The sequence below is a fragment of the Bubalus kerabau genome, chromosome 18 (assembly GCF_029407905.1).
Source record: "Bubalus kerabau isolate K-KA32 ecotype Philippines breed swamp buffalo chromosome 18, PCC_UOA_SB_1v2, whole genome shotgun sequence".
Classification (NCBI taxonomy): Eukaryota; Metazoa; Chordata; class Mammalia; order Artiodactyla; family Bovidae; genus Bubalus; species Bubalus kerabau.
Window position 1 is genome coordinate 29,828,454 of NC_073641.1, and position 11,789 is coordinate 29,840,242.

The window sequence follows — 11,789 nt, forward strand, 5'->3', positions numbered from 1 at the left end:
ACATGGATGGGATCTAACATTCTATACCAAGGATGCCTTTAGATATTCTGGAATTTTATGATGCCAATGTCCTTAAAAAATAAAGTTTTAAATATTTTTAATATTAAAATATAGAGGTACAAAATGCAAGCAGTTTATGTGATTCACACAGAAAACTGTGAAACTGTACACATTTCATTGCCAACTGTTTTCTTCAAAATCCTATGAAAGAATTTAAAAGTGGCTAAAGGTATATTCTTATACCTTTGTTATTGTTGTTATTTAGTCGCTAAGTCATGTCCAACTCTTGCAACCCTATGAACTATATAGCCCATCTGTGTCCTCTGTCCATGAAATTATCCAGGCAAGAACTGGAGTGTCTTGCTATTTCCTTCTTCAAGGGATTTTCCCAATCTGGGGATCAAACCCACCACGTTGCTTGCATTGGCAGGAGGATTCTTTACAAGTGAGCCACCTGGAAAGCCCCATTCTTATACCTTAATAGGTCTTTAAAAAAAAATGTAACAAAGCTGGGCCATTTTTTCATTGTTTGGGTGTAATTCTAGACTTTTGCTGTTGTTGTAGTTGGTTGACAATATTTTGTTGGTATTTCAGGGGTACAGCAAAGTGATTCAGTAAGGAGTGTATATATAAAAAAAATATATATATATATATATCAGATTCTTTTCCATTATAGGTTATTATAAGATATTGCATATAGTTCCCTGTGCTATATGGTAGGTCCTTATTGTTTATCTATTTTATATAATAGTGTGTATATGTTAATCCCAAGTGCCTAATGTATCCCCCAACCTCCCCCTTTCTCCTCTGGTAACCATAAGTTTTTTCATATATCTGTGAATCTCTTTCTATTTTATAATTAAGTTTATTTGTATCACTTTTTTAGATTCCACATATGAGTAATATCAGGGTATTTCTCTTTCTCTATCTGACTTACTTCACTCAATATGACAGTCTCTAAGTCCATCCATGTTGTCGCAAACAGCAATATTTCATTATTTTCATGACTATGTAATATTCCATTGTATATCTCTATCTATATATACCACATCTTCTTTATCCATGTACCTGTCAGTGACCATCTAGTTTTCATGTCTTGGCTATTATAAATAGTGCTGCTATGAATATTGGTGTGTATATATCTTTTAAAATTAGAGTTTTCATCTTTTCTGGATATATGACCAGAAGTGGGATTGCTGGGTCATGTAGTAAATTTTTAAGAAACCTCCATATTCTTCTCCATAGTGGCTGCATACAGATGGCTAACAAACACATGAAAAGATGCTCAACATCACTCATTATCAGAGAAATGCAAATCAAAACCACAATGAGGTACCATTTCACGCCAGTCAGAATGGCTGCGATCCAAAAGTCTACAAGTAATAAATGCTGGAGAGGGTGTGGAGAAAAGGGAACCCTCTTACACTGTTGGTGGGAATGCAAACTAGTACAGCCACTATGGAGAACAGTGTGGAGATTCCTTAAAAAACTGGAAATAGAACTGCCTTATGATCCAGCAATCCCACTGCTGGGCATACACACTGAGGAAACCAGAAGGGAAAGAGACACGTGTACCCCAATGTTCATCACAGCACTGTTTATAATAGCCAGGACATAGAAGCAACCTAGATGTCCATCAGCAGATGAATGGATAAGAAAGCAGTGGTACATATACACAATGGAGTATTACTCAGCCATTAAAAAGAATACATTTGAATCAGTTCTAATGAGGTGGATGAAACTGGAGCCTATTATACAGAGTGAAGTAAGCCAGAAAGAAAAACACCAATACAGTATACTAGCGCATATATATGGAATTTAGAAAGATGGTGACAATAACCCTGTGTACGAGACAGCAAAAGAGACACTGATGTATAGAACAGTCTTATGGACTCTGTGGGAGAGGGAGAGGGTGGGAAGATTTGGGAGAATGGCATTGAAACATGTAAAATATCATGTATGAAACGAGTTGCCAGTCCAGGTTCGATGCACAATACTGGATGCTTGGGGCTGGTGCACTGGGACGACCCAGAGGGATGGAATGGGGAGGGAGGAGGGAGGAGGGTTCAGGATGGGGAACACAAGTATACCTGTGGCGGATTCATTTTGATATTTGGCAAAACTAATACAATTATGTAAAGTTTAAAAATAAAATAAAATTAAAAAAAATACTAAAATAAAAAAAATAAAACATTCCTACCAACAGTGTAGGTGGAGCTCTTTTTCTTCACATCTTTTCCAGCATTTATTATTTGTAGATTTTTTGATGATGGCCATTCTGACTGGTGATACCTCACTGATTTGTACTATATTTGTTTTTCTTTGATTAGTATTTCTCTAATTATTATCAACATTAAGCACCTTTTCATATGCCTCTTGGCCATCTGTATGTCTTCTTTGAGGAAAGGTCTATTTAGGTCTTCTGTCCATTTTTTGATTGGATGATTTTTTGATATTGAGCTATCTGAGCTATTTGAATATTTTGGAGATTAATCCCTTGCTGGTTGCGTCATTTGCAAATATTTTCTCCCATTCCGCAGATTGTCTTTTTGTTTTGTTTATGATTTCCTTTACTGTGAAAAAAGCTTATAAGTTTAATTGGTCTCATTTTTTTCTGCTTTTGTCTAGATTTTTGCAATTTCAGTTGTTATTCCTACTTCACAGAATATTAATAAGCTACTCTAATACATATACCTACAGGGAGTTGTGCATGGGTCCAAATCATGTTTATGAAATAATTATATGAAGATTTTATGATGGACTAGAAGAAGACTTCAATAAGAAATCAGAAGAATTTTGACCCCAGGTGAGTCACTTAGTTTCTCTATTAACCCTTAGTTTTCTTGTTTATAAAACTGGAACCTATAGGAAAACACAAAGTAAATGAGCAAAGAATTGTTGGGAGAAACACACAGGTTAAACATACAGAAATCAGTTTTTGAAATCTTATTTATTTTGAAGATCATGTGCAAATATCTTCATTCTTTTTCTTGCCAACTAGCATATTTTAGTCCATTTTGCATGTTTCATATTTGTGGTTTTGACTCAGTTATTTAAGTTAGAGATAGGACTTCCATACAAAAGACATACAGAGGTTGCTACAGGGAGCGCTGGGGCTTTCCAAGTGGCTCAGCCACAAAGAGTTCACTTGTCGGTGCAGGAGTCACAAGAGACGCAGGTTTGATCCCTGAGTTGGGAAGATCCCCTAAGAGGAGGAAATGACAACCCACTCCTGTATTCTCGCCCGGAGAATTCCATGGACAGAGGAGTCTGGTGGGCTACAGTCCATGGGGTCGCAGAGAGGTGGACACGACTGAGTCACAGTGAGAATTAATGCACACAATTCAGTGTATACGTGCGTAACACTGGTTAGTAACTTAGTGTTATTATTCTTTCCTTGACCTGGGTGAGAAATAGATATGAATGAAGTCCCTTCAATCTCCCATGACAAGTCCTTTACTGATTTGGGGGAATATTGATTAGAAATGATCTATACCCTCATGTGGACACTGAAACCAGGGTGTAGGATTTAGATGGTTAAAAGAATATTAGGTAGAGTATGCTTTAAACAGACAAATTTTCCATTTACAAAAAATTTGATATGGAAATAAACCCGAATCCCTGACTTGAGAAATCTTTTTTATGCTTTCATTGCCAATCAATGTATACCCGTGGCGGATTCATTTTGATGTTTGGCAAAACTAATACAATTATGTAAAGTTTAAAAATAAAATAAAATTTAAAAAAAAAAAAAGAAAATGCCAAGCATTTAAAAATGATATGCACTGCTTTAATGCTAAGGAAATCTGAAAGCCCCAGAATACAAACAAAATGAGCAGTTTTCAATAACAGAGCTTCACTGAGCCTCATTCATATAAACTGGTATACGGGGGCTCAGAAACGTAAGGGAAACCAAGAATTCTAAATTTGGTATTTTTTCATTGTACAAAAAGCATTTCTTGAAAACAAATGGTAGAACAAGGCTAATTGTCATTTTCATCTATCATTTATGTTTTTCTGATTGAATTTTCAATCCTCAGGTTTAGAGACTGCCAATCTGGTGGAGAGTTTGAAAAAGCACCTAATTAAAAATAAATAAAACTCGACAACACCAGAAAAGCATTGTCACCAAACAATAAATAATGCTTCCATCTACAGTATCACTCAAAGATGAATCCATTTTGGGAACTGAAAGGTGGGAGCGCACCTGCGGCACAAACCTTAAACGAGAAATAAAGACAAGCGGGTTGTAGGGTGCCTTCCCGTCTTTAAAGTAAAATTCTTTACAACATACAAGACAAATGGCACAAAAGTGAAAGGGCAGTGATGCAGATTGGATAGGCTTACAGCATAATTGAATTAAGGCTTGTGCGCCACATATGACCACAAAGCAGGCCTATGGCTCGGGCCAGCTGAATGGAGGTGGCTGGCCTGACAATAAAGACCCTTTAAACTGGTTAAATGCCTCATAAGCGTGTGTGCAGAGAGCTTTCTAGCTAACAGGTGGCTGAGTAAACCTCAGCTGGTGCCACACAGGGCTGTCGCATTGACCTTCTTTAGGATAATTTCATCCCTCTTTAAAAAAAAAAAATTGTTACTGTACTTGCTGTGGTGGAAACAATTTCGGGATGAATACTTTCTTTCGGTCCCTAGAGGCTCTCTCTCTCCCTCTCACTCTCCCCCTCTCCCCGTCTCTTTTTTTCTTGAACTCTCTCTCTCTCTCCTCCTCTTTTTCTCGGTCTTGAAACTGAATTAACATAAAGGAACAGTGACAACAGCAAGCTGAAAAGCATAGCTGGTGGGAGGATTAAGTATATCATTGAAAGGAATTATGTTGTAAATGGCTGGGAGGGGTCGGGGCTTCTGTTCCTTGGTCCCATCTGGTCCTTAAAGAATACCTTGTTGTAATTACCCCCAGATGGTTTGTGCTCACTGGGGTCTGGACAGCCAGGTGCCACTGTGCCCTGCTGGGTGTGATATTCATTGCTACATGCAGTGACAAAAATGGACTTTATTGAAACCTAATTTCTTCCAGGGTATTACACAAATATGAAATGAACCTAGCTCATGGAGAGAAAGCCTTGTTTATTTCCAAGCCGAAGCAGTCTCACCTAAGATAAGGCTGCCTGGTTATTTTACTTGTAACAATTCTAAAAAGAAGAAGCAAAAACAATTCACAATGTGTGTTGGATTTAATTCAGTTTTTTAAAATAATGAAAGTAGTCCACATCAATGGCAGGTTTTTATTTCTTGCTGATAGGTAGTTTTAAAAGTGATAGCTAGGATTTTTAAGACCATGTTGTGATCATTTTACTTTGAAATTAATAGGAAATAAAGTGAATCATAGTATATCCATGTGTAAACACATTTTGATATTAGTGAGCAAATATTTGTATAATTCAAAACTGAATCATATATTATTCACTATAAAGTATCACACCACTTAAAAAACAAGTTTAAACATTCTTGTGTTGTACTTTAACACTTATATTATCATAGAAAAACAAGAAGAAAACTAAATATTAAAAAAGCTTAGCTGTCTCGATATACAAAAAGACGGAATTTTTAAAAATTATGCTTACTTGAGCTTTCTATCAGGAAATTTCACTTTTAATTTTTAAATATATTTTTAAAGCAGAAAAACTTGAAAATGAAAGTTAAAGTCATAATTGTAAAATTCAGTTATGTTTATTTTATTCTAATTATATTTGCAATAAATCTAATAATCTTTTTTATATGAGAATATCTTGTAGAGCTAATATTAAAAGCAAAATATTTATCCATCCCATGTCTTATTATAATTTTGCATGTATAAACATTGTAACAAAGTAGCTCAAATTCATTGCCTTAATTCATGAATTTTTTAATGAAGAATTTGGAAAATTTTAACTTGGAAATCAAATGGAAATTAGAGCGAAGTGTAGAAAATGAATACACGGGATATTCCTGTTTTCTTTATAACTGTAAATTTTACACAGTATTAAGAAAGTATAAACAGTTAATATAATCATAATGAAAGTATTTACCTTTAATATATAGGAGTTACATATGTTTACTATGAAAGTGTTAACAAAAGGAAAATAAAATACAATGTTTTTTGCTGCATATTTAAATACACAGGCTATCAAATAGAGGGAAATGATTTTTTAAATTGGCAACTTACAAAAACCTTGCAACTTACACATAAGGAGCAATTGTTCTGCCAAACTGAAGTTTGTCAACTGATAAGAACAGCCTTTATGTACTTTGTAAATAAGATTTTAAGGTAAAAGTCTTAAAGGTAAAAGTAGAATCCCAGTGTTCTGTTCAAACTTTACTGTATTAGGGGCAGCATAATTTTGTTAGTATCTGAGATATACTTGCAGTATGGAGGACGACTGTGACACGTGGTGAAAGGTCTCTGGAGGAGAGTCGTAGAGACCTGAACTCTAGTCAGCCTGGTCCTCAGAGCTTTAGGATCCCGAGCATTCATTTAAGTTCCATAAACTGTAGCTTCCTTCCCAAGAAAATGATTGTAAAAAAGCTTGATTAAAAGATCAGATCTGTGTTTTAAAAAATATGTTTGATGATATGATTTCAGAGATACAAGGAAGAGCATGGAGACCACCGTGGTCCAAGCGTTCGTGATCAGGGCTTGAATAATGACAGCTTAGATGAGATGAAGAAGAGAGGACAGAAAGACATTTAAGACTAGGGAGAAAAAGGAGTGTGAATTGGGAGTTTTAATTATGAATTAAGTGGAATCTTCATTTTTTTTCCCTTTTGATATATTTTTATTTTATTTTATTAGTTTTTATTGGAGTATATTTGTTTATAATGTTGTGTTAGTTTCTGCTGTATAGCAAAGTAAATCAGCTATACATGTATCCACTCTTTTTTGGATTTCCTTCCCATTTAGTTCACCACAGAGCACTGAGTAGAGTTCCGCTATGCTATACAGTAGGTTCTCGTTGTTCAATCACTAAGTCATGTCCGTATCTTTACAACCTCAAGCTGAAACTCCAGTACTTTGGCCACCTCATGCGAAGAGTTGACTCATTGGAAAAGACTCTGATGCTGGGAGGGATTGGGGGCAGGAGGAGAAGGGGACGACAGAGGATGAGATGGCTGGATGGCATCACTGACTCGATGGACGTGAGTCTCAGTGAACTCCGGGAGTTGGTGATGGACAGGGAGACCTGGCGTGCTGCGATTCATGGGGTCGCAAAGAGTCGGACATGACTGAGCGACTGAACTGAACTGAACTGAACTGAGCTACAATATCAGGGTCTTTTCTCATTCTCTGTCTCTCTCTTCCTTTCTTCTCTTTCTGAGACTTCAATTATACATCAGTTCAGTTCAGTCCATGCGACCCCATGGACTGCACTACACCAGGCTTCCCTGTCCATCACCAACCCCCAGAGCTTGCTCAGACTTATGCCCGCAGTTGAAGATGCCATCCAACCATCTCATTCTCTGCTGTCCTCTTCTCCTCCTGCCTTCAATCTTTCCCAGCATTAGGATCTTTTCCAATGAATCAGTTCTTCGTATCAGGTGGCCCAAAGTACTGGAGCTTCAGCTTTAGCATCAGTCCTTCCAATGAATACCCAGGACTGATTTCCTTTAGGATGGACTGGTTTGATCTTATAGTCCAAGGGACTCGCAAGAGTCTTCTCCAGTACCACTTACGAAATCATCCATTCTTCGGTGCTCAACCTGCATTATGGTCCAACTCTCACATCCATACATGACTACTAGAAAAACCATAGCTTCGACATTATGGACCTTTGTTGGAAAAGTGATGTCTGTGCTTTTTAATATGCAAAGTTTGTTATAGCTTTCCTTCCAAGGAGCCAGCGTCTTTTAATTTCATGGCTTCAGTCACCATCTGCAATGATTTTGGAGCCCAAGAAAATGAAATCTGTCACCTCTTCCACTTTTTCCCTTCCTATTTGCCATGAAATGATGGAACTGGATGCCATGATCTTAGTTTGTTTTTGTTTTTGTTATTTGTATTTTGAGTTTTAAGCCAGCTTTCTCACTCTCCTCTTTCAACCTCATCAAGAGACTTTTTACTTAGTCTTCACTTTCTTCCATTAGAGTGTATAATTGGCATATGTGAAGTTGATATTTCTCCTGGCAGTCTTGATTTTAGCTTGTGATTCATCCAGCCCAGCATTTTGCATGATATACTCTGCATAGAAGTTAAGTAAACAGAGTGACAATATACAGCCTCCTTTCTCAATTTGGAACCAATTTTTCCATATACAGTTCTAACTGTTGTTTCTTGACATGCATACAGGTTTCTCAGGAAACAGATAAGGTGGTCTGGTACTCCCATCTCTTTATAAGAGTTTTAGTTTTCCACACTTTGCTGTGATCCACACAATCAAAGACTTTAGCATAGTCAATGAGGCAGAAGTAGATATTTTTCTGGAACTCCCTTGCTTTCTCCATGATCCATCAAATTTTGACAATTTGATCTCTGGTTCCTCTGCCTCTTTGAAACTCAATTTGTACATCTGGAAGTTCTTGGTTAATGTACTGCTGAATCCTTTCTAGAAGGATTTAGAGCATAAATTTGCTAGCATGTGAGTTGAATGCAATTGTACAGTAGTTTGAACATTCTTTGGCATTGCCTTTCTTTGGGATTGGAATGAAAACTGACTTTTCAGCCCTGTGACCACAACTGAGTTTTCCAAATTTGCTGGCATATTGAGTGCAGCACTTTAACAGCATCATCATTTAGAATTATAAATAGCTCAACTGGAATTCCATCATCTCTGCTAGCTTTGTTCTTGTTTTTTAATTTTATTTTATTTTTAAACTTTACATAATTGTATTAGTTTTGCCAAATATCAAAATGAATCCGCCACAGGTATAGTCATGTTTTACTTCCTGAACTTCACACTCCAGGATATCCAGCTCTAGGTGACTGACCAAACCATCATGGTTATCTGGGTCATTAAGATCTTTTTTGTATAGTTCTTTTCTGTATTCTTACCACCTCTTCTTGATCATTTTTGCTTCTGTAAGGTCTTACTGCTTCTGTCCTTTATCGTGCCCATCCTTGCATGAAGTGTTCCTTGATATCTCCAGTTTTCTTGAGGAGATCTCCAGTCTTTCCCATTCTGTTATTTTCCTCTACTTATTTGCTTTGTTCATTAAAGAAGGCCTTCTTGTCTCTCCTTGCCATTCTCTGGAACTGTGCATTCAGTTGGGTTTATCTTTCCCTTTCTCCCTTGCCTTTTGCTTCTCTTCTTTCTTCAGCTCCTCAGGAAGGAGGAGTAAAACCTCCTCAGACAACCACTTTGTCTTCTTGCATTCTTTTTCTTGGGGATGATTTTGGTCACTGCCTCCTGTTCAGTAAGACCCTCCATCCATAGTTCTTTAGGCACTGTCTACCAGGTCTATTCCCTTGAATCTATTTGTTACCTCTACTGTATAATTATAAGGAGTTTGATTTAGGTCATACTTGAATGGTCTAGTAGTTTCCCTACTTTCTTAAAATAAAGTCTGAATTTTGCCATAAGGAGTTCATGATCTGAACCACAGTCAACTCCTAGTCTTGTTTTTACTGACTGTGTAAAACTTCTCTATCTTTGACTTCAAAGAACATATTGAATCAGATTTAGATTTTGACCATCTGGTGATGTCCGTGTATAGAGCTGTCTCTTGGGTTGTTGGAAAAGATGTTTTCTGTGACCAATGTGTTCTCTTGACAAAGCTCTGTTAAGTTTTGCCCTATAATTAACTTGCCTGTTACTCTGGGTTTCTCTTAACTTCCTACTTTTCCATTCCAAGCCCCTGTGATGAAAAGGACATCTTTTTTTGGTGTTAATTCTAGAAGATTCTGTAGGTCCTCATAGAAAGAGTCAATTTTTCGGCATCAGTGATTGTGGCATAGACTTGGGTTACTGTAATGTTGAATGGTTTGCCTTGGAAAGGAACTGAGATTATTGTGTTGTTTTTAGATAATCATGGTTCCCTTCTTTATGTTTACAAAGCAACAAATTTCTATGTAGATAATCTCTAATAAATTATCCTTGTTTTGAGTTTAATTATGCCTTCTTATAGTTCAGTTTCTTGCTGTCTTAAGAACAATTCTGTATTACAATAGGAAGAAACACCCCTGCTAACCAAGCCAAAATTAGACATCTAGAATGCAATTTTTTATTCCAAACCTTTCCAGTTAACTTAGCACTTCTGTCTGCCAGTCTCAATACACCCTCTACTAATCTTTCCCTCTAAATGTACTCTTCCTCTAAAACACGTGAAGAGGAAAAGGAGAGAGAGGAGAGATCAGTGAAGAAAAAGGTGCTTCATGGATTAAAATGTGAATTTAGACTTTGAGTTGTCTGGATGCTTTGCTAAAGTAGAAAATTTTCTAAAATGTGAATAGTTTTATTCTAAGCTGGGAGAGGAAGATTGTGTGGACACTAGATCCAGAGTGTAGACATCTATTTCCTCATGATCTACAATTCTGAATACTCTCTGTAAGACTCCAAAAATCTGCAAAAAATAATAAAAAGGAAACCTTTACCTACATAGTTGTCACTACCTTCTAACTAGTCTGTGTCAAATTTTATCTTCTTCCAGGCCTCCTTTTTTTTTCCAGAATTAATTTTTTTTAAATATGAATTTTATTTCTCTATTCCCATCTCATTATATGTAAGTCCAAGCTCTTGTGAAAGCATTAGTTGCTCAGCTGTGTCTGACTCTTTGTGTCTCCACAGACTGTAGCCTGTCAGACTTCTCTGTCCATGGAATTCTCTAGGCAAGAATACTGGAGTGGGTTGCCATGCTGTCCTCCAAGGGATCTTCCCAACCCAGGGGTCTAACTCAGGTCTCCTGCATTGCAGGCAGACTCGTTATCATCTGAGCCACCAAGGAAGCTGTCAAAAGGGGCTTATAAAAATCAAGCTCTTAAAAGGGGCTTAGAATGCCCTATGGCTTCTTGTTCCTTCCTATCTCTTTAGCCTCATCTTTTTCAGCTTCCCTCCTTAGCTCAGTCTTCAACAACACAGAAAACAATTTTAGGTACTCCACTTTCATATATGAGTTGTTATCCCCATGTTAAGTCTGATGAGTTTCTGTTCTCCTTTCAAACACCAGCTAACGTGCTCACTTCAGCAGCACAAAGAGTAATATTAGAACCACACAGAGGAGATGAGCAAGGCCCCCAGACAAAGATGGCATGCAAATCTGTGAAGAGTTCTGTGTTTTCATACTGTGTGATTCCACTCATAGGAGGTACATGCAGTTGTCAAAATCATGAAGACAGAGAGTAGAAAAGTGGTTAGGTTGGAGGAGGAGAGGGTAGTTATTGTTTAGTAGGTGAAATACCAGTTTTGCAAAGTGAAACATTCTGTGGAGGGATGATGGTGATGGCAGCCCCACAGTGCGCATGTACCTACTGCCACTCAACTGTGTGCTTAAAATTAGTTAAGGAGGTAAACTTCATCTTATGTGTATTTTGCCAAAATTAAAAAAAAAATAACTGAAATTCCAGTCTGCTTTTCTCTGTACCCTTCCCATTCCCAGGATGAGTTATGCATTTCCGTTATTTAATCAGTATATTAAAATAGCTGCACCTAAGTGAACATCAAGAAGGCTAATCTTGAACTCACTGCAGTTTAATATTCAAATATGTGGTCAGACAATATAAATTTGTGGAAGATTGCCTGAGTGAAATACAATCCATGTGTTTCTATAGATCCAAAACAATTCATCCTTGGAATGAGCCACACAAGCAGATCTTCATACATCTGGACCATATGGTTTATTCTCTTGTAAAACTGCTTTTATTA

General features: G+C 37.0%; 1 non-coding gene across 1 annotated transcript; it reads left to right on the forward strand.

The window, feature by feature from the left end:
• The first annotated feature begins 11,099 nt into the window (after window positions 1–11,099).
• LOC129633503 (U6 spliceosomal RNA) lies at window positions 11,100–11,206 on the forward strand. Its single transcript, XR_008705083.1, has one exon. It is a non-coding gene; the product is annotated as a U6 spliceosomal RNA (small nuclear RNA).
• Window positions 11,207–11,789: the final 583 nt, after the last annotated feature.